The sequence below is a fragment of the Scomber japonicus genome, chromosome 4 (assembly GCF_027409825.1).
Source record: "Scomber japonicus isolate fScoJap1 chromosome 4, fScoJap1.pri, whole genome shotgun sequence".
NCBI classification, from domain to species: domain Eukaryota; kingdom Metazoa; phylum Chordata; class Actinopteri; order Scombriformes; family Scombridae; genus Scomber; species Scomber japonicus.
The window spans coordinates 5,552,282-5,576,618 of NC_070581.1; positions in this window are offsets into that span (position 1 = coordinate 5,552,282).

Genomic DNA, 24,337 nt, shown 5'->3' on the forward strand with positions numbered 1-24,337 from the left:
TGGCTCTAACAGGAGTATTGACACTGAAACTGAAGCACCTGGTGGAAACCCACGCAAACCACACAGAAAAGACCTCTATCCCAGGACCTTGCTTTGAGGTAACAGTGCTAACCACTGAGTCATCATGCTTCTACTGTGTTTCGTCACCGTTTTAGTACTTTGTCACACTACCACACTACAAACAGTGATCTTTGTGAACAATCAGTCTTTTTCACAAGTTGCTTTTAGTTTCTTAAAGAAAGCCTCTAAGTTTGACTTTTGACTGAAAAACTTTAGAAACTTTAGGACACAAGAACATTTAGGATCTTTACCAATCTTAAAACCCATTTTCCAAGTTTCGTGTGTCTCATGTGCTTCTATTCTTGAATACTCTTGTGCAAGTCTTCAAAGATATACCCCCACCTTTTTTCTTAATACATTCCTTGGTTTTAATATCAAATCTGTGTCTATACGTCCAGTTAGCATGAGACATTAAAGGTGCAATGTGTGGAATTTAGTGGTTATCTAGACATGGCACAAATGGAGTATAATATTCATAGGTACATTTTAATTGTGTAGAATCCCATGAAAATAACAATTGTTGGGTTTTCATTACCTTAGAATGAACCTTTATATCTTCATATTGATCCTCTTCCAAGGAGCCAGCCATGTGGCACCACCATGCTTCTACAGTAGCCTAGAATGGACAAACCAAACACTGACTCTAGAGAAGGCCTTTTGTGTTTTTGAGGAGTTTCAAGGCCAAAGTAGGTTCTCCTACATGTTTGCAAGAAGGAGGGGAAGGGGAGGGGTATTCATATGGTTGCAATCTGAAACATCACCACTAGATGCCACTACATCCTACACTGGATTTGTAATAGGATTTTAATTGTTCATGCATTTTTTAGCATCAGATGTATTATCTCAGTTTAGCAAGTTAGTAGTAGTTATTTACGTTTGCTAATATGCAATGTGACTCTAAAGTCAGTCACTAGGCTTCATCCTCTGGGGACCATGATTGTCTGCACAAAATTTCATTGCAATGCATATTAAATAATAGTTGTTGAGATATTCAAGTCTGGAACAAACAGACACTGCCATCGCTAGAAACCATACTAGCATGGCTAAAATTGTGATTTTATTTCAACTATATTGACTATATTTGATTTTGAGAAAGACCAGTGTGTAGTCACTACACACCAGTATCATTAATAGTCCATATATAGAACAACAAAAGCAACTGTGTGCAGGAACATGTGCATGTACACTGAAACATGCTTAAGACCCACACTTTAGTGCCTATCAGTAATATAATGAATGTAATGGAGCAAATTCCCAGAGAAAGTGTTCCTGAGAAGACATTATAATGGTGTGAACCTAATATTTGCTTCGTACTACAGTGGACACACCTCTTGTCTGTGTGGGAATAAAGTTCACTTCACACTGAACAAACAAATCCATTCGTTCATATTGTGGTGGCTGGTTGATAATGTAGGTTGTAATGCTGAATTGGGGAACACACATTAGTGAAGTCAACAATGGTGTGAATGTGGATTTTCACCAATATAATGTATCTTTATTAATATCATCATCAACATCATCTAGAAACTTTTTGACAGGCTTTAGCGACATTCCAGTGAGAATAGTTGATGATACAGATAGAGTGGCTGTACATTAGTCTTGGAGGTGAGTGGGAGAAAGAAAAACAAAATAGCTTTCCACTGTATTCATGGATGATTCTGATCTGGTTCTCAGTCACATCTCTTGCCTCTTCTATTGTGTGAATAGTATCCTTGATTCTGTTTTTCTTGGAAGAAGAACCTTCCCATACCCCCTTCCAAAGGTTTTTCCAACTTTTAAATTGTATTTTTAGTGATCTGAAGGAATTATTATTATTGTTCATAATAAACACATTTTTGAGGGCTTAAACATGCTTGGAAAATCTCGAAACTTTCCACATGTCCCTGAAGTGGTGAAAATTTGATATTTATTTTATCACGGAAATAGGTGTGGCAAAGTAGCTCTACAGCGCCCTCTAGGACAACTTAAAATTTGATATATGATAGATATGTATCATGACCACACTCACAAAAAAGTCTCTTGGAGGCATACGCTAAGTCCAACAGGAAGTTGGCCATTTTGATTCAAATTTGTGATTTTGGCGCTGTTTTCACCATCCACGCCTCATACTTTAACACACTCCTCCTAGAGGAGTAATTCAACTGACTTCAAATTTACTCAGTGTCATCTTAAGACCTTGGTGATGAAACACCATCAAAATCTTGAGAGTTCATTAAACCTGGTGGGTGTGGCAATGCTGCAAATTTTGATGTGTGATCCCTTCAACTTTGCCACAACCCAACATGGGGGTGAGGGCCTGGTCAACGCTGCTTGCAGCTTTAATTATGGACATTGTTTTTTTTGTCTGTCCAGCTACAGATGATGTTGTACAGATTGAAGATTTTTGTGATTGTGATTCACACACACATTCCTGCAGGCTGCCATGTGAGGTCAAGGGGGCGATATTGCGCTTTTTATCCAAAGTGCTTCACAAATGTTTCTAATGCCTCAATTTGAGGTTCAGTATCTTGTCCAAGGACACCTCGACATGCAGACCTGAGGAGCCGGGGATCGAACCAACGACCTTCTGATTAGTGGACAACCTGCTCTAATCCTGAGTGTCAGCCACCCCCGATGATGAAGAGTTAAATAGGGCGTGAAACATCTTCCCCCACAGTCCCATAAAAGGCCAATTTACACAGATCATTTACTCGTGGTTCAATCGCACAACACGGAGCCCTGCGACCAGCTGTCACACAGGCTGCTGGCAAACACACAACACTGGCAGTTGGAGGAGATTGCCTGTATGTGTGTGTGAGAGAGAGAGGAAGAGAGGCCCGAGAGTACATTTCAGGGCTTGTGTGAATACATGTTTGTGTTTTTGCTGCTAATGTTGCTATTTGCATGTGTTTGTGATGATTTTTATGTTCGGCGTCAGTCTCCAGGATTACTCAGTCATGCTGCGATTGATCCATGCTGGTTGTCTTTGCTCTCCCAAAGGTCAAACAGCACCGACACACAAGCCACAGGAGATGAGCTAAAGACACAGGAGAATGGAGATAATGTGTGTTTGTGTGTAGGTGTGTGTGTGTGCTGGAGGTTAGAATTATTGACTTATGTTTATGTACAGATGAGCATGTGATCACTCTCCTGACAATGCTGTCATCACATTTGTTTACTTGTAATCATGATGTGAACTCAATTTGTTTGGAACAAACTCAGAATGTGAGGTAATCTGGATGCAGAGAAGATCAGACTTATGAAAACAGAAACAACAAATTCTTACTCATGTAAATAAATGATAAATTCCCAAATAATGAATCACATCATGTATTGTTCAGATATGAGACGCTTATGGTGATAATGTTGCCTGACTGTAAGCAGATAATGTTGTGTAACTGACCTTTTCTCTACCAACTCCTGAAGGAAATGTGTAACTCTTTAGCTGCCGAATGTTAGCAAGCTCGATCAGGAGCTTTTCTTCCTGCTGCTGATGGAAACTATGCTGATGACAACAGTGAGACTGGACTAAAACTGTAATGTTGAGCACTGTAAACCACAATCATTGCGGACATAGTTCCTTGTAGTTTTCTCAGTATGAACACCTTCACATTAGACATAATCATTTCATCAATTGTTAATAACAAAACATTGATTAGCCCTCCTGTTGTCCTCAGGTCAATTTTGACCCGGAAGAAAAAACAGGTGTTAACTAAAAAATTAGGTTTACTTTCATTTAAACGAGGCCATAATCAATCATAATTTCCAAAAATATGTGTGAAATCTGTGGTAATAAGTTGGCTAAAAGGGTCTAACCCAAAATTGGGGATCTGGGGTGGCTCTGGCTCAGGAGGTAGAGCGGTTGTCCACTAATCGGAAGAACGGCATTTTGATTCCTGGCTCCTCCAGTCCACATGTCGATGTGTCCTTGGGCAAGATACTGAACCCCAAATTGCTCCCAATGGCTGCGCCAATGGAGTATATAATAGGGCCGTTTCCACTGCAGGAACTTGGGGATAATTTTTTGGGGCTGTGACTGTTGGCGTGTCTCCTTAATACAGTATCCCGGGGGGCAAAACGAGTCCCTGCCTTGGGGTTTGTACTCTGTGCAAAAGATTCCTGGGTGGGACTTGAGGTTGACTTACTGCTTATTGGGTATACTCAAAGCAGGATGCTTTCAGTGCGCCGCCTTGGTGACGTTATGGACAAAACTGTCACACAGTGATCACGCGATGATTGAAGCTGTTGATTGAAGCTGTTGATTGAAGCTGTTGATTGAAGCTGTTGATTGATCACAGAATGAGTACGTCACCTCTAGAGTCCGGTGGGCCTATCAAGGTCCTACTCTGCAATGGAGACACAACGGCTGAGAGGACCGAGTGAGAGGACGTTCCTGTAAAGTTTCCGCCTCCTAAATTTTACCCTGAACATCCTGAATGGAAACGGGACTAATGTAAGTGAATGTTAGTTGCCTCCTGATGAGCAGGTTGGCACCCTTCGTGGTAGCCCCTGCCATCAGTGTATGAATGTGTATGAATGGGGGAATGTGACATGTAGTGTAAAAGCGCTTTTAGTGGTTGAAAGACTAGAAAAACGCTATATAAGTACAGTCCATTTACGGCAATTATACGTTATGCTTTATAAACAGTCAAACCAGACCAGGTCAGTTTTGACCCATGAGGACAAAAGTTGATGGAAGACAGGCAGGAGGGTTAGAGCAGATTCAAATATTGCAATGATCGTACGCTTATTACACTTTCATACACATATTAATGGTTACAATCATTTTAAAACCACTTGCTTGGTAGGTTTATGAATTGTACCATCCTTACCTAATAAATGACTGAACCTGCTTGTTAGAACCCTAAATATCTCCAGCAGTGCCAGTAGAGCCTAAATAACATGTACTTCAGGTAAGGCTACTGTGGTGAACCAGCATAAAAGATCTGCCCACGCCTCCACAGCCTAAAGTGCCTCGCAGACAAACAGAGAGGCAGGGCCTCATTCGCTGGCGTCGGTATCGGATCTGCTCTTATCTTGAGTAAATGCCACTCCACACATTTGTCTGTCTCCCTGCCTGCTGGAGAGCTGTTGGAATGCTCAGGTGAACACTTTACCCGGCTCACCTCGCAGTACTTCCTACGCCATACCTCGCTTTTGTCTTCAAGTGCTAACCATCCCTAATGTTACACTCCTTCCTCAAACTTCCCTCTTTTATTCTTTTGTTAACTACTGTACAAGTCCCTAAAAACTTTAATATGAATAATGAAGTTGGACGTGAACACAATATTAGAAAGTGTTGCGCTGCTTTCTCTCTGCTTTGAAGTGAGGAAGCAAAAAAGGTAATGTCTCATATTATGTCTCAATCATAAATTAGCAATACTTGAATGAGTATTCTGGGATGTTTGCTTATGTAGGCATTTTTCCAGACCTCTTTTTAACTGCCTAACATGACACATTTGTTCAGTGATTCAAACTGTTAAACGTTCTGTACTTTTCTAGTCTTTCAACCAGTCAAAGCCCTTTTACACTACATGTCACATTCACCCATTCACACACTCATTCACACACCAATTTGGGGTTAAGTATCTTGCCTAAGGACACATCAATATGTGGACTGGAGGAGCCAAGGATCGAACCATTGACCCGCTTTACCTCTTGAGCCACAGCCGGTATTGTGTCCATTGTTGACTGCTTCCCTCAGTTTCATAAACCAATCACTTTGTTGTGATGTAATCCTCTTACACAGCTGCCTAACTATCCAGCAACATGTGTAAAAAAAACATAGTAACAGGAAAATGGGGACATGCTTGGATCAATGCTGTAAAATTGGCTAGATAAGTGGATTTAAAGAAATATCAGCTATATTACAGTTTTCCAACACTTTAACACTTTGTGTCTCCGACTTTTTTCTTATGCTCCAACATCTCTCCCTCCTTACCTACATTTGTCTTTTTCTGCTTCTTACACAGCACCCCATTGCTTGTGTATTCCAGACTAGAGAAAGGCTGCGGTCAGCATATAATACATCAAGCTTACCCAAGTTAGTCATCATCAGTATGCTTCTTGTAGATACAAACATATTGAAAGAAATTCACGCAGCTGTGAATGTGTTCACTTATGCAAAGACTGACAGCCGCACGGACACACACACACACACACACACACACACACACACACACACACACACACACACACACACACACACACACACAATCTCTCTAAACACACACACACACACTCACACGGAGACAAACATACAGAGCTGATAGCGAACTGGGAAATACTTGCAATAGCCTGACTGACCTTGAGATAGAGCTTCATACAGAAAACAAGCAGAGTCAGCAACACACACACACACACACACACACACACACACACACACACACACACACACACACACGCATGGGTTAAACACTCAAACAAATATGTTTTATGAGCTTCTCAAGATCTATCTGTGACTTTTCAAAACTAATGATAGCTTTTACAAAACTTGCAATTACAATTAGAAAAAACAAACAAACAGGAAATGACATGTTCATAAATGGTTACACACTGACTGTTGATCGCTTTTTCTGCCTGTTTGTAAAGCCAGCCCTCTAATCATTAGCTGAGGTTATGCAAGAGCTATCACCTGCATCAGTTTTACCTGGGTAATTATGCTGACCGTTGGCTTCTCTTATCTCCGGCACATTATACAAACACAAATACACATGAGCGGTAATTCAATCCAAAGGTTTGGCTTCAGAAATTTGCAGCGTTTTCTGACAATTTTTTTAGGTTCAAATGAATGAATAAATAAACTAATAAAAGAGGGAGATGGCACAGAGTGAGGATAGGGCATGGGCAAAAAAACCCCCCTCATATACTGAACCTAAGATATGCATGCACCACTATGAGTGCACATACATGTAACCATACACACTATGAAAAGGACATAGAAAACATAAAAACGTAATAAATATTAGAAATAAGGTAAAATAAAGTGAAATGACTACTGAAACAATGACTACTACTACTACTACTACTATTAATAATATCAGATGGTAAATTGATGAAACTGCCTTGGTTTTGCCACTAAAATGATCTATTACCCTTAAATTGCATTGTGTAGGGTAAGATAGATAGATAGATAGATAGATAGATAGATAATGTAGGCATCCAGTAGCTCTCTCTTTGCCTTATTAGATTAGTTATCTTTTAAACCGTGATCCTTATCCCAATACACTTAATAATGTGCTTTTATTGCCATGTGGAGGAGGCGCAGTACACGCAACCACCAGAAGGGGGCAGTGTGGACATTCTCATCGGTGGCTGTGAGCGGTCCCTGCACTGCGTCTGCAGGCTGAGAGACTGCAGTCCAGTCACAGTAGCCTCTCTCTCTCTGGACTCAATGTTCTGATCCAACACTACTGTATATTTACTGTCACAACAGGCAAACAGTCCATTAGCTCACATTTTAAACAACGCCTCAATGCTGAGGTGTTTGCAGTCTTACAGCTTTTTTTAAGGGGTTGCTGGTGTGTTGGAGAATTTTTTTTGGAAGGGAGAAAAGCAGCCAAAAATAAGAGTTCTACAGTTTAACAATATGACTTTTTGCAATAATAGAGAGCTGGCATAAAAGGTGAAGTCATGATTGAAATCTTAAGTCATAGTTTAGAGGGTTTGTCAGCATGTAATATTGAAATCAATGAACGAGAGATGTGGCATTGTATCCACAGCACCTCATAGACAAGCAGTGAGATGAAACTTACTCATAATACATTTTTAATACTTTTTAATACACATTTTAAGATTGATATACTTTTAACCCTAACCCTAACCCATATCCATTTGACCAGACTCTCTCTTTCAGTGTCAGTTCTTTAGATATAGTATCACCAATCTCATCTATAGCAAGTGACTGAATAAAATGCTTTTTTTTTGTGTTCACCCATGTTAGCTCAGGTCACTCAGATTTAATTGCCCTTACTCATATGACACACGTAGCCCTACTTAACTTAAACTGCTCACTATCCCATTTCGGAGCAAGGCTGTCGAACCGCATTACATCAGACCTGAAAGCACTTTGATAAGCCTTACACTTGTAAAACTATCCCGTGTGATTAGTTTGTCACTATGTAATACGAACAGCAGTGCGTATGGCATCTATTAATGCTTAACGCTCTCTCCTCATTGGCCCTGGACGTCCAAAGCTGCTGACTGCTAATATCCTATTAAAAGTGACCTCTGTGGGACAATGACAGATGATCAGTGATGCCCGAATGCTGACTTGATTAGTTGTTTTTACCTGAAGAAGTGTATCCTCCTTCTTTTAAAAAATGTTTTACAAATTGCAAGATTTTTAAACTTAAACTTAGATTTCACTTGTATTTTTTTTATTTTATGGTCCATCTCTTCTCGCTGTCTCTTCCCGTCTCTCTTCCAGGAAGGAGTCGGTCATCGGGGACTTCGGTAATAGCTCCCGGTGTGTTCTCCAATGTGAGATAGAACAGGAGGCATGCTGACCATAATCATATTAGGCAGCACTTCACTAAATAAAGCAAAAGGCCCTTCTCATCAAATCCACACAGCCACTAAGTGGGCCTTTGAGGCACTATACGGCACCCCACTCAGGTGTGTGCATAAGTGCGTGCGTGTATGCGTGTGTGTGTGATGGAGAGACAGATGGAGAGTGTGTGTTTGTGTGTGTGTGTTTGTGGGAGGTGGAAAGACAGAGAAAAAGAGAAAGAGAAAGTAGTGCATTTTTACTACAGCTTGGCAATTTGCACCACAAGTTAAAATGTAATTTATTATCTCACGTCATTATATCTTCGCTTTATCTCTACAATCCTTCAAGAATTGTAAGCAGTTTTCATGTACAGGCATGGTATATAGTGCATACATAGACAAACTCACTGTCTATTAATAAATGCTTCATCGAATTTTGAGCAGCGTGTCCTTGCAGCCCTGGGCCGTTCAGGTTTGCTGTCCAAAGCTGTTTTTGACTACAGGGAGTTTCTGCATGAGGGAAATTTGAGCTTGTTATAAAGAGAGAGAGAGAGAGAGAGAGAGAGAGAGAGAGAGAGAGAGAGAGAGAGAGAGAGAGAGAGAGAGAGAGAGAGAGAGAGAGAGAGAGAGTGAGAGAGTGAGAGAGAGAGAGTAAGAGAAGCAGACAGACAGGAGCTGTGCATACATGGTGTCCTAGAGATCCCCATGCTGTTTATTAGAATGTGGCTCTAGGGGTCCTGACCAGGTAGCTATTCTCAGACAGCACTGAGGTCAGCATATCAGCTACAACAAGACCTTTACAGACTTGACACCAGACCAACAGTTGTAAAGTACACTTTTTTTTAAAAATATTTTTTTTTATTTTGTAGGCAGGGACCTATGCATGTTGTGTGCAATCTTATGATATCAATAGTGTTGAATCTATTTTAGTCACCTCTTGTTCCACAAGTAAAAAACTCATTAATTTTGTCTGTGCAAAAATCTGTGCAAAATCAGAGCAATTGTATCAGTAAATGTTTGTGTGTTTACTATATGAACTTGAAGAAATATGTATTGGAGTCAGATTAAGTAGGCAGTCCAACAGGACAGGTACAGTACTGGTTAGTTAAAAGAAGTGATTTCAAGTCTCTTATAAACTGCAAGATGTGAGGGTAATACATTCCATATATTTGACCCTCTGTATAAAATACTGAACTGAGACAGTAAAGTACGGAAATGAGGAGGTATCAGAAGACATGAGCTATGAGTGGAATGAGTGTGAAACTGATGATTAAATAAAGTCCTGAAAACAAGGGAAGGATCATTTGAACTATGGACAAATGAACCATAGTTCTTTAAATGTCTTGTTCTTTCGTTAAAAAAAAATAATTCAGTATTAACTGAATTTTAAAGTAGTGGCCATAGCATGAACCTATAATTGTTGCATTATTTTATTAAAATAAAATGAGAATACAGAATGTGGAAAAGCTCATTTTGTGACTATATATTATTATTGAAGTTTCCATTTACAAATTGGTACTATGAAAAGAGAACTATAAAAATAAAATGGTTAACAGCCTGGATAAAACTGATCATCTTTATAATGATGATGAATCATTTTGCTTGCCTCACAGAAAGGTGAGGTGAGAGGTGAGGATGCAGTGAGTTAAAGGCCCTGAAAATGTATTTTCTTAATTAGCGTCTTACTATGAGTGATTGGGTCCAATATGAACAACAATGTTCTGCTCAAGTTAGAACAGTTTGGTTATTTCCCACAACATATTTCTCTATTCATGCTTTTCTCAGTGTGTTGAAGTGGGTGGGCACTGTGTCCATTGGACACTGTACTTTCCTGTCTTGTCCTGTACTGTATTGTACTCTCCTGTACTTTACTGTCCTCTCCTGTCCTGTACTGTACTGTACTCTCCTGTCCTGTAGTGTACTGTACTGTCCTGTCCTGTCCTGTAGTGCACCGCACTATACTGTCATGTCATGTCCTGTCCTGTACTGTACTGTACTCTCCTGTCCTGTAGTGTACTGTACTGTACTGTACTGCCCTGTCCTGTAGTGCACCGCACTATACTGTCATGTCATGTCCTGTACTGCCCTGTCCTGTAGTGTACTGCACTATACTGTCATGTCATGTCCTGTCCTGTACTGCACTGTCCTGTAGTGTACTGTACTCTCCTGTCCTGCCCTGTACTGTACTCTCCTGTCTTGTCCTGTCCTATACTGTTCTGTACTCACCTGTCCTGTCCTGTACTGTACTGTACTCTCCTGTCCTGCCCTGTACTGTACTCTCCTGTCTTGTCCTGTCCTATACTTTACTGTACTCACCTGTCCTGTCCTGTACTGTACTCTCATGTCCTGTACTACACTCTCCTGTCCTGTACTGTACTCTCCTGTCTTGTCCTATACTGTTCTGTACTCACCTGTCCTGTCCTGTCCTGTCCTGTCCTGTCCTGTACTGTACTGTACTCTCCCGTCCTGTACTGCACTCTCCTGTCCTGCCCTGCACTGTACTCTCCTGTCTTGTCCTATACTGTTCTGTATTCACCTGCCCTGTCCTGTCCTGTCCTGTACTGTACTCACCTGCCCTGTCCTATACTGTTCTGTACTCACCTGTCCTGTCCTCTCCTGTACTGTACTCTCCTGTCCTGTCCTACTTTTGTGCACCAATGAAGATAGAGCAAAATTTGAATCAGAATGTGAGAACAGATGTGCAAATGCTTAAGATTCAATATCAAGTAATGTAAGTAGTAATGTTACTCTAATTTATATGTATTTCCACGCTTTCCATACTTTTTGCATACATTTACATTCATACAATCATATCAGATGACAGTGGAGAAAAGACCTAGGAATAATTCTCACTACAGACCACTGGGAGAACATATCGCAGAGCTCAAATGACTTACTCAGCTGTGTTAGGTAAGAAGTTATCCAGGTTAGGATTAAATTAAAATGGATTATGTTCACAGGTAATGTTGTTTTATGGAATGAATGAAGCTACACTTATATATTCCTCTGCAGTTGCTGAGAGGAGGTTTGCGGCGGTTGGGGAATATACAAGATGCAGGAGTCAGGTAACAACAACAAAAGCACTTTGGTTCAGGTTAGTGAAACCATAAAAAGTTGAATATTGCTGTAACTTCCTCTAGTGGATATTCAGTTCTGTAACAACATTTTTACAATTTGCCAAATACATTTTTAACAGTTTCTCATGTTGAGAGAAAAACATAATTTGCTGTTGCAGTTTAGTTTGTCATTTCTAGGAGACAACTATGTTCACTAACAAAGACCACACCCACTTAGAGTTTAAAGATTTATTGCAACAATAGTAGAGGGATGAAATGGGGGGACGAGGGTTGAGGTTGAAGAATTGGGGATGAAGGGATCAAGGGTAAGGGGAGGGGAATGGGAGGGGTGAAGGGATAACAGTGTAGGGTAATGGATGAAGGAATGAGGTCAGAATCAGAGTGCCAACTGGGTGGATGGAGGCGTGGGATGCTGTACCGATCTCGTGATGGATATAGGGAGGAAACCCATGTGGGGTTAGTCTCTTGGTGGGGAAGCTGTTTCTTTTTCCTGTCCTGGATGGAGACCCAATGGTTCCGAAAGAGAGAGAATGCTAGAAAGGGTTTGGGAGGGATGTGAGAGGGAGAGGAGTGGATAAGGTGTGACTTAAGTACTTCTTGTGCGGAAACAGGGGAGGTATGAGGCGTGGTCTGTGTTCCCAAACTTTGTTATAAAACTTAATTTAGTGAAAAATTGCCTCATCCTGTTTCTCGAGACAGTGTATCTAGACCGTATATAACAAAAGACTGAATATCATCCTAAACATCCAACATTGAAGGAGGGACACACCTTCTTTGACTGCTTCTGGGACTGCTGAGCCTCCTCTTAGCTTTACTCTTAGTTACACAATTCAACACAGTTGAATCATGCTTTAGAAGGAAACTGACTATAAGAGATTATAAATTTCAAATCTTCTACAAAGTAAATGTACTTCTCATGTCCTTTACATACGATGAACTTCTGCTAATTACAGGTACGGGACGCTGCCGCTGCTGCTTCCTACCCGTCTAACCCCCTCTGTGCTAATCCACGCTTGTCACACCCCAGCGGTGGCTCAACAGCCCGTGGCTGTGGAAGAGCAGGGATTGGGATAGTGATAGCCTCAGTCAGTGACAGTGATGAACACACTGCTGCTGTGTGTTTTACAGAGTGTCCGCAGTGAGGGGGCAGTAGTGGAGAACATCCCTCTGTTTTCTATCCTGAGGGAGATGGCACAGAGCGAGGCTAGGGCAGAGGCTGACAAAAAAAACACTCATATACTTAACACAAGGCATATGCATGTACCTCTACCTGTGCACACACATAATAATAACTTTATTTGTAGTATCTTTTATACAAAAAAGCAGTTCAAAGTACATACATCAAGTGCTTCACATGAAAAGGACATAAAAAGAACATAAAAGCATGTAACAAACATTAGAAATAAGGTGAAAATGCCATACATAATAATAAAGATAATGAAAACGAAACTAGCCTGACTGTTTTATCTCTTTCCACATCATCCCAACAGACTGTTGGAGAGGCCATCAGTTAGTCAGTCAGTCTTTTGGGACCAAATGACTTGTCTTAGAACAGACGTCAACTCACTGATCTCTGCTGAGAGTCATGCAGGCTTTTATCTGATGAGACGATGGTCACACAGTAATGTGCTGCTGTTGAGGAGAGACACTTAAATCCTGTATGAACTACACTGACACTGTTTGACTGCTTCAATCTGTGGCTGTCTGACTCATAAGGGTTTTCATTATGTTTTACTAAGAAACGTGTGACAGCTGGAAAATGTATTGGTATTGGCAGAGGCGGACAAAGTACACAGCTTCCTTACTTGAGTAAAAGTACAGATACCCCTTGCTAAATTTTACTCAAGTACAAGTAAAAGTACTACTATAATGATTAATATGAATACTTCAACTATTTTGAAAGTGAAACTCTCCCCTATATAATTTACAGATGTGGCCAATGAAAACAGTGTAAGTGTTAGTATTTATACAATAAATCCCAGCAATGTCTCTGTTTAGAATTTGTTTTAAAACCTTTACGTTTACTTTTAAAAAAATATATTCATTCATTCAAATTTATTTATATACTCACTTTATTGTATTATCTTTTTGTTGGTCTTTCTTTTCTCTTTGGAGTTTTGTTCTGACTGTTTATGTCACAAGAGGGGTGAGTGGAGCAAGTAAAGACTGAAACCAGGACTGACAAAAAGTCTTTCATCACAATGAGAAGGAAGAAAAATAAATAAAATAAAAAGAGCAGATACACACAGTCAATGCAGAACACTCAACAAAGCCTGAACAGAAAGAGTGAACTTTAATATACCAGGGGTAATTAGGTGAGTTGAGACAAGACATGGATGAAACACATGAGGAAATCAAACACGGAGGGAAAAAACAGGAAGTAAAGATGACAGAAACAAAACAGGAACTGATCTAAGAGTCCAAACTAAAACAAAGAAAGTGCTGACAGGATATGACAGTTTATCATATTGTTTTCCAATTGCTGTCACCTGTGACTGATTACATCATTGTTTTATGAGTACACATACAGTGCATGGTTGCTTTGGGCTGCAGTGGATTTTAAATTTGGTTATATTGCATCATTGTGAGATGTGCATACATAATATGATCTTTGTTGATGCTATTTTGGTGTCTTCTGATCCAAATACACAGAAATATGAAACGAAACTCTTTGTCAGAGCAAAGAATGGTGTTTTACTATCTTCTACTTGGTCCAAATTCTGGTGATTTTTTTGGGATATGTGTATTTTTCTTGTAAAATAACCTCCAGCTCCACCAACACCATGGTTATACTGAGCAGCTCTCCTGAGTACATACAGGATGTGAAACTGTGTGAGTATATGAAGCGGTGTTCTGAGCTGACCTTCATGGACCATTCTCTTTATTCATGAGTAAATTAAGTGGTAACAATGATAAACTTCGGATTAAAGTTTAATAAAAAAACATGAGAACACAGATCCTACAAGTCATGTAATGTATGATTTATATACCGCACTTTACAAACGTGATAGACAGACACGGCATGAGTTGGGTGAAATAAAACCTTTGTCCCTCCAGATGCTCCAACATCTAAGTAAATATTCCAAAGTGTCTCATTCCTTTGATGAAGAAATATTTTTCGGCAGCATCAGCAGCTTTCTCTCAGCGAGGCTGCAACGTCCACAGCAATCGTTCAAAGTAACAGCAGCTGAGAATGAGAGAGCCCAGTGTACTGACAGTCTATGTGATGATTTATAACAAATATAATGTGATTGAGGGAATTTAAAGGAAAGGCGGCTACATTACACAAAAAGTTACTGTCTTCTATAAAACAAGATTCAAGAGTCTACAGCAGCTCTACCCGCTCTGTAAGGCTGTACTTTGGTGGTTTGAGCTAAATGCTAGTGACAATGCTAACATGCTGTTTGTTAAATATCACCACAATATAAAGCCCTCGATTATTAACCATGGAATGAAAAAAAGTAGTGTCCATGGCACTCGTACTCGAGTCGCACTTAAGTCGCACTACACGCTGCAACAAGATCTCACAGAAATACGTGACAGGGGCACGACTTCTTAACACTGAATTCCGTGATGGGGACACGTAATGTGTCAAATTTACGTGTCCCAATCACGGAAACAATACCACAGTAAAGTCAATGGGAATCCTCTTTCGTGGTGGACACACGGATTCCCCGGTTCAACGTGATTGGGACACGTAAATTTGACACATTACGTGTCCCCATCACGGAATTCAGTGTTAAGAAGTCGTGCACGCGTCACGTATTTCTGTGAGATCAGGCTGGTCACTTCACTTGCTAATGTGAAAGACGTTAAAATTAGCAATTAGCTCTCAAACGAATATTAACGTTACATTCTTGCTGCTGGCCATATGATGTGACAGGCAGAGTTAACATTTCATAACGGTGTGCCAGAAGATTATTCTGTGACATTGTCTTAAGTTAAGTTACAGTACAGTCACCCAGTGGAGCACCTACATAATGCTTCATAAGAGTCATACCCAAGCAGCCTATTCTAGATATCAAGAAGGATATTTGTCACACATCGAGAGAGAGAGGGAGAGAAAAAGAGACAGAGAGGGAGAGGGAGAGAGAGAGAGAGAGAGAGAGGGAGATAGAGAGAGAGAGAGAGAGAGAGAGAGAGGAGTCATACTGTAATAACCATAACGATCACAAGTCTAAACTACGTCAACTCTCATGAACCAACAAAAATGAGCTGAGAACAAACCCACTGGGCCATAAATCAACCTGAACCAACCAAGAAGATGCAAAATCCTAGTTAGCCTGACAACAATATCTCAGAAATCACACAATCCCACAGATCACAATTTAAATAGGCTAGTTCAGTCCAGCACCAGTTAAAACAACAGAAAACAAAACAGCACATCAGCCTTCTCTGACAGGATTTTAAGATACAATTTTGTTAAAGAAAATATTTATATTTTTTTCAGGAATGTGAAAGAGGTTTTAAAGAACCAGTTTTTCATTTTTAAGTTAGTAAGTCAAATGAGTACAACTCATAATTTACTTGCACCATTGTGGGTGTGTTTTTTCATTTATTGTTAAAATGCAAAATGTGTGCCTGTTATCAAAATCCATTGTTGGTGCAATATATTTCTTTTATTGTATTTTACAGCATTGTTAAAAAACCTCTTGTTAAAGAAAAATACAGTTATGAAATTGAAACAATCCTTTGTATTTGTTCCACATCACATTGCTGTAGATTCTAGTGAAACAATCATCAATACTGTCTTATATAGAGGATTTTACAGAGCTTATAGAATTTGAATTTGATTTAGTGTTTGCGAGAGACTTGAAACTTGACTTGGACTCTTAACCAGAGACTTGAGACTTGACTTGGACTTGACCCTCAAAGACTTGAGACTTGACTCGGACTCTCACTCAAAGACTTGAGACTTGACTTGGACTTGCAAAAAATGACTTGTGAACACCTCTGATTTTTCATTTAGCTTATTAGCATTCTAGCATTTGCTAATTAGCACAACACACAAAGTACAGCACAGGCTGATGGGAATACCATTAATTTTAAAGTATTTGGTCATACACCAAAATATTTGAAAAATGTAATTTCTGAAATCATTGAATCATTAGTATACATTCACTGGGAACCTTGATTACCTGTGCAACATTGTGTGCCAATCCTTCAAGTAGATGTTGACCAATAAATGAAAAATTTAACTTAGTGATGGTGCTAGATGAAAAGTCAGCAGATCACCAAAGTAATGAAGATTAACCATAGACCATTTTTTTCAGGATTCTTCATTGACAGGCCATTAACCGATGCAGTAGAAACACAGATCTATACGTTTTGTTTATTCCTTTTAATTCATTATCTCTGCCATGTGTATGTCTGGAAGGAGATCATGCATTTAGTCATGTTTTTATGCATGTTTTCATGTGTATGTATCTTGCATACAACTGGACCCACCAGCCAAATATTTTTGTTCACAATTATGACTGTATGCTCAAGGACCTCTTGTGGATGCAGTGATTGACAGTTTTTTTAAAACCTATTTTATGATGCAATTCCTTATGAGTTGATGGTAAAGCCCAGACATAGACATAGTAAAAGGCATTTCCAGCAATCAGCTAAGGTAAAAACAAGGCTTCCTATTCTGTTGCAGGCCACATTTTGGCCTTTGTCGTGGATCAAAAACTGACATCCAACTGATATGTTATGATCTACTGAAGTTACCGAAGTGTGGAGTGCAGGTGAAAGATCGAAAACAGCAAGGAACTACAAAGACAGAGCTGCAAGGCATCCTCCACTGAACCTACAGACCTGTAGATGAGCCACCACAGCAGCTTAAAGCGCAGCAGCTCGACTCTGTTCAGCATGATTACTCCAGCCTGGGTGGGTAGTGAGTAGTCTATTTATCACCAATGTTTTGCAGTGGGCATTGGGAGGGCTGGCTGCAGGGCTGGGCAAGGAGTAGCAAATCCTGGCTGGTGTATCTGCAGGATACTGGTTGTTGTCTGTTGGTGGTGGAACTGCCTGAGTGTAAAGGGGAACGAACTGCTGGAATTCATGTTGGACTGATTGTTCCACTAACAGTAATGGATTTGTTGGAGGACTTTTAACTTTATTAATTTAAAGGTGCAGTATGTAGAATTTATTGGCATCTAGTAATTAAGCAATACTCACAATTATGTTTTATTTAGTGTATAATCACCTTAAAATAAGAATCATTGCGTTTTCGTTATCATAGAATGAATTTTATATCTATAAAGGGAGCAGGTCCTGTTCCATGGAGCCCACCATATTTCTACTGTAGCCCAGAATGGCCAAACCTAACACTGGTTTTAGAGGAGGCCTTTTGCCTTGTGTTTCATGACCACCATAGGTTCTCCTACATGCGTGAGACAATTTCTTTTCTTTTTCTTTCTACGATGGCAAACCCGCCCTTCTCTGCTTCTGATTGGCTAGTCTACTCATTGCCTTTGGTTTTAGGTAAGAGGAGTGCGATAGGTTAGGGCTAGGGTAAAATATTAGGGTAGAGTAGTGCAGGTCATGATTTTACCCTCCTAGGGAAAACATATTGGAATTCATTTGGATCCTACACACTGCACCTTTAAAATCTTTTAAAGTATATTTTTTGGGCTTTTTGGGCCTTTAATGGACAGGTTAGTATAGATAGACCGGAAACAGGAGGCAGAGAGGGGGGAATGACACGCAGGATAGGACCGCTCGGTGCGGAATTCGAACCGGGGTCGCCTGCAGCGAGGACAACAGCCTCAACACATGTGGCGGGCGCTCCTCCCACTGAGCTAAACTCCGCCACACATTTTAAACTCTTAAACAATTTGCAGTTGCTACATGATATTATATGGCAAGCCTTTTGAATTAAGTCCTAGGTCTCTTAACTCTTAGGTGGCATTGTTGGCATTTTAAGTGTTCTTTTTTAATTTTCCCAATATATATTTTTAAGTATCTACAACTGAGTATTTGTTTTAATTAATTGAACAGGCCTAGGCCCACGATACATGATGTACTAGCATGGGTAATTAAAATAAATACACAACATGTAACATTAGCTTATATGAAAATGCCATCCATTGATTTGCATTGTCATGGTGTATTCAACCTTTTCCTTAAGGTTGAAACAAACAAATGAATGCCAGAGTGTTTTAATCATCATTCAATAACCCATTAAATGAATGCTGCTGTTGTAGAATTTGACTGTGTGACATGTTTTCTAAGTGGTTCGGCAATAAAGTCAATGATAACCAGCCTTGACACTAATGAGGCTTCAGCTGACTTCTATTTTGGATTTTAGAACCGGTGCCAAGATTTTAGGATAGGTTGATTACTGGAAAAAAAGCACTTCTTTAGCCAAGGAGCTAAAACATAACATTTCTCACTGTGAGATAGATAGATCATTAACTGTAGTGGTAAGCAAGAGTTAAGCGCTAGTGTCTGATCACACAAAGTCAAAGAAGCGGACAGAGGATGGGGATGAGGAGGGCAAGGATTAAAGAACAGAGAGTACATACAGTACAGCAGATGAAGATGAGTGTGTGTGGGTGGCATGAGTAACTACATTCACACCGCCTGACTCGCTAATGAAACTATTAATTGAATAAATGGAGAATGTTGTTTTGATCGCCATCTCAGTGGTCCATGAAATGAGTGACTGTACTCTGTGTGTGTGTGTGTGTGTGTGTGTGTGTGAGGACAGAGCAAATTTGTGTAGCTGCCCTTGCCTGCATTTGCTTATGTGCGACCTCCTCTATGCGTGTGTGTGTGTGTATGTGCATTAGAGTGTGTGTGTGTACGTGCTCAGCAATGTGTGCCACAACAGAGTGACAGTGCGCCCCGTAAGCACATTTCCAACAGGCTAATTAAAGCTCCTCCGGAATAAGGCCAGGCTTATTAACATCTCAACACACCCACTAAAGCCTGCTCATAACCCAACAAGGATCAATGCTCTTCATTAGGGCCAGACCCAATACTGCTGCCCTGCCAAACCAACCTAGCCACCGAAATGAAGACTGTAGGGGAAATGCAGCTCTGGTGAAAATGCTGAGAGAGAGAAAGAGAGAGAGAGAGGGAGAGAGAGAGAGGGAGAGAGAGAGAGTGAGAGAGTGATTGGCAGTGTGTTTGTGTGTTTGTGTCATTTTGTACTTTATAGTTTCTTGGGGAGGAAATGGACCTTACATATTAATATGAGGAGATGCAGTGATGATACTAATGATGTGTTAGATATATAGCTTTAAAATAACCTTATACAGTAGTACGGCTTTCATAGCAAAGGCATACAGCCCAGCCAGCATGTCCATATGGGCCCCACATAGGTTAAATGCGGCCTATGTGGATACTGAGTGGGTATGGGCTTGAACTGGGCAAATTTTTTGGATCCCACAAGTGAAGCCCACGTGGGCTGACTGTATGAGTCCTATAAAGGATATGAGTGGGTTAAGCAGGCGTGGGCATAAACAGGGCAAATTGTATGGGCCACATATTGTTTCAGAAACATGGGCCCCACATGTGAAGCCCATGTGGGCTGGCTAAATGGGCCCCATTTAAGGTCCATTCTGATCCCACTTAGACCCCATATGGGCAAACATATGGGGCCTACATGGGTTTCACACAGTTAGACCCCAGGAGAGTTTAAAAAAAAAACTTTTACTCTTGTCACTATTTTTAAAACTTTTTTTTTCATGCTTATCTTACATGTTGTGGTTCCTTCTCTTTGGACTAATAAGTAAGTGTCATATTTGACATTATTTTAATAGTGAATTAGAATTTTAAAAAAAACATCTTTTAAAAATCATTTTATTGATTTGTATCATCATGCCAAACATTATACATAAAGAGTGCATTTGTTCATTAGCTTTGTCAGGTTTTTGTAATGGTAGCATGTTGAGTGGAGAAAGTGATGTGTGAAAAAAGTACAAGATTTTTACATTTTCTTATTAGATTTTAAACCTAGTCATGACTTTTAATGCAGACACAGGTTTAGTATGTTTCTACACACACACACACACACACACACACACACACACACACACACACACACACACACACACACACACACACACACAATAAGTAAATGAAAAGAGTAATTATGTTGAAAGACTTTTGAATACTTATTGATTATTAAAATTGTACATGTTAATTTAAAAGAAACTTTAGAATGGTTTTAAAAAACATTATCCTAGATTATTTTTGGAATCAAACAAAAATGTCCTGCTGGAAACACTGTTTAAAATATAACATGTAACATTTTAAGCAAGTTTTTAGAGCAAAAATATTATATATACTAATATATCTTATTCCTCTGTGCCATAGAGCTCCATTATTGTTCAAAAACTATGAAAAACACAACAATTAGCCACCCTGCTTCCAGAAATACTCACTAGAGAATCACATGTGTATTAATCCACCGCTTAAAATAGTCCCCAACAAATAAACCTTTTCCTTTTGTTTGAGTAACATGAGCTGAAAACTACAGTACCCAGCTGTTTAAATGAGTAGTTTGACATTAGGGGAACTACACTAATTCACATTTTTGCCAAGAAATAGATGAGAAGATTCATATCAATCTCATGTCTGAACGCTAAATACGAAGCTAGCACTAGGAGGCGGTTAGCCTAGTTTAGCATAAACATTGAAACCAATCTAAAACCACAACTTGATGTTTTTACACTAGTAGTAGTAGAGCTGTTTCTCCCTGCCTCCATAGTCTTCATGCTAAGCTAAGCTAAGTGCTTTTTGCTTAAGCTTTATATTAATATCCATTTTTAAGAAAGTGAATACAAAAACTTCTAACTATTCCTTTAAGAAAATTAATTTTTTATTTAAAAAAAAATGAAACTACATCCCCAGTGGCCCATTTTAAAGATTGATGTATTGTATAAAAGAACACCAGCCTTTTCCTTTTATGCTCCTTTCTTTACTGTCTTAATGTTCTTGTTCTTGGTGGACTGCTTAGTCCATGTTTTTACTCTCTCGGCTATTATCCTCTTCTGTTTATTTTATTGTGTCTGTCCATAGTCAAACGTCGACTATGGACTTTCAAAATTGTCCTCTCATCTTCTTTTATCTTCCATTACACTTTCTCTCTCCACACCATCCCATTAATTTTCCTATGAACTTTCCTATGCCTTTCCCTTCATCCTGCTCCTTCTTCCTCCCTGTCCTCTCATCCACTTCTCCCTTCCTCCTCAGGTCCGTCTTTGAGACTAGTTCAAAGCAGAGCCGGCTGCAGTGTTTTCCCTCGCTTGCCCGACCTGCTGACACTCCCAAAGATCAGAGGTAACAGCCGGGGCCCCGCGCTCCATTCTTCTCTCCTCTCTCTCAGCAGAAAGAGAAAAAAATGAAAAGAAAACTTCCTTCACTCTATCATCAATTAATAATACTCTCCCATGGGAGTTATAGCTTGTGTACATAAGCAGCGCACACACACACACCCGTACACACACTGGGAGGTTTTTTCCCCCCCTTTCCACTTCTGTACATAAAATTAGTAATTCATTTGTAGGGAGAGCAGATTTACCGACGTGCAGGCAGGAACATATTTCCTGGGTTCCCCCGAGGGCGTCGTTGCTGACTCGTGTCATATTTACTGTGTAATTGATTTTTAAACACACTCATCTCTCTCCATTCCCGTACCACTATTTTTTCCTGCTTTCCCCTGTTGCCCACAGCAATTGATCCTTCCATTCTGACTGTGTTCCTCTATATTCATCTCTTCATTATAAGATAAACATCATCATCGGGGCATTTCTGTCTTTCATTATATATTGGTTTCTCTTCACCCACCCCTGCTCCCCCCGCCCTCCTTCCTGTCTTGACAGGAACACCTTATTGCAAACATGTAGGGAGGGTTGGAGAGAAGGATGATGGAAAAGGTAGAGGGGACATAAGAGAGATGTGTAGCTTTTCGTGGGAGTGAAGGTGTGAATGAGGAGAAGTTTAAACCCTGCCTGCTTTCTCTCTTTCACCCCCGTTCCAAGTGGTAACAAGCACATTGGTTGAAGCATACTGTAGCCATGGCCTTCATTTCCCATCATGCCTAGTGCTGGACTGAGTAGCTGGTTATGTTTCCTGTTCCAAAATGTAACGCTGTCACGTGTCTGTTCAGTGCCCGTTGATAAAGGGTTAACATTGTTGAGGCCCTACTTACTGTCTCTTTCTCCATGCTGGTGGTCATTTATGTTTATGTATTTAAGACACAGTGGAATTAAAAACATTTTACGTGTTCTAATCATGTGTCCCTGTGTTAGTTATTCAAGTTGTTATTTGCTAAATTCCTATTTTTTTAACATAAGGGCAGCTTGTTTCATTGCCTTTGGGAATGCGCCGTCATCCAGGAGTAGCCTACTGGAAGGAGATAATTACAATTGTATGTATTATCACTAAAGAACAGATTCCATTGTGTCCTAAACTCTGTATTTTTGGCTGTTTTCCAATGAACTGTACACTTAACAATATCAAAAAGAAGATGGTCATATTTTGTCTTCTTGAAGCTAAACATAAATTGCTCTGTCATGGAAATCACTTCATAGATCAAGCAAGAAAAGCTGCAGGTTGAGGGATTACTGCAGTGTCTTCTATGGAAAAACTTTTTATGTATGTACAGTACCAGTCAAAAGTTTGGACACACTTTCTCATTGATGTGAATGGGAAAGTATGTCCAAACTTTTGACTGGTAGGCTACTGTATGTATGTAGGTGTACAAATTGTATATCCACATGTGTATGTTCACACATGTTTATGTCATTTTATTATCTCTTATTATTTAGTTTCATTTTTTCTTGTTATGCCTTCCATCTTTCTTGTCTGCCATGATGAGGAACAGTCTGTTGCCAGCTGCTCAAATGCAAAACGTGCCTGAAATTCTCTCTAAAGAACCTTCAAATGCCTAAATGTGATTGTTGATGTGCCGTGTTCTGTTTAGTATTTTTATATTGTAATTGGAAAAGAAAAGAAAAATATATGGAAAAAAAGAAATCCTATTTTTCTCTTTTCCATTGAAGCAGGAAAATACACAGTCGCCAATAAAGTTGGAATAAAATATTTTTTACCTCTTTCCACGAAATGATTGTGACAATGTGATTTATTCTTGATAGATAAAGTGTATACATTCTCAAAATTGTATTGATCAATCTTATTATACCTGGTCAAAGGTGATTACTGATGTGTATAAATAGAAAATAAAAAGAGGAATGTGTCTGAAAAAAAAATTATTCCACCTTTAGGGGCGACTGTGTATATCAGATGACTCATCTTGAACATAGGATGTGGTTATATACATTTATCCAATCAATTTTGGAAAACTAGCTTATATTTACCCTTTCAAAGAATGTGACTGAGGTACAATTTATTCAATTGACTCCTATCTCTTGATCTAATGCATCAGGAAAACGCGTGTAGAGGCCAACAGTATATTTGCTAAACCACGCCCATTTTGGGGCGTGGTTTTGACCCAATCACATCTGTAAATCCTTCTAATAACTAAACCTTGCCATTATATTCAATTTCACTTAGAAATACATCACATTACTTCACTAAGGGTTTACAGAATAGCTATGGTGCCTACACACACGCTATACCATGGCTGATATATGCCTGCTCAGAAATGTAACTACTATCATCTAGTGTGGCAGTGGTGCTATTAACAGTTAACCTGGACTCATGTTAACCACTGGCATCAACTTTAAGGATTTAAGGCTTCAAAAGTTATGTAGCATATGGTTTCTCTTTGG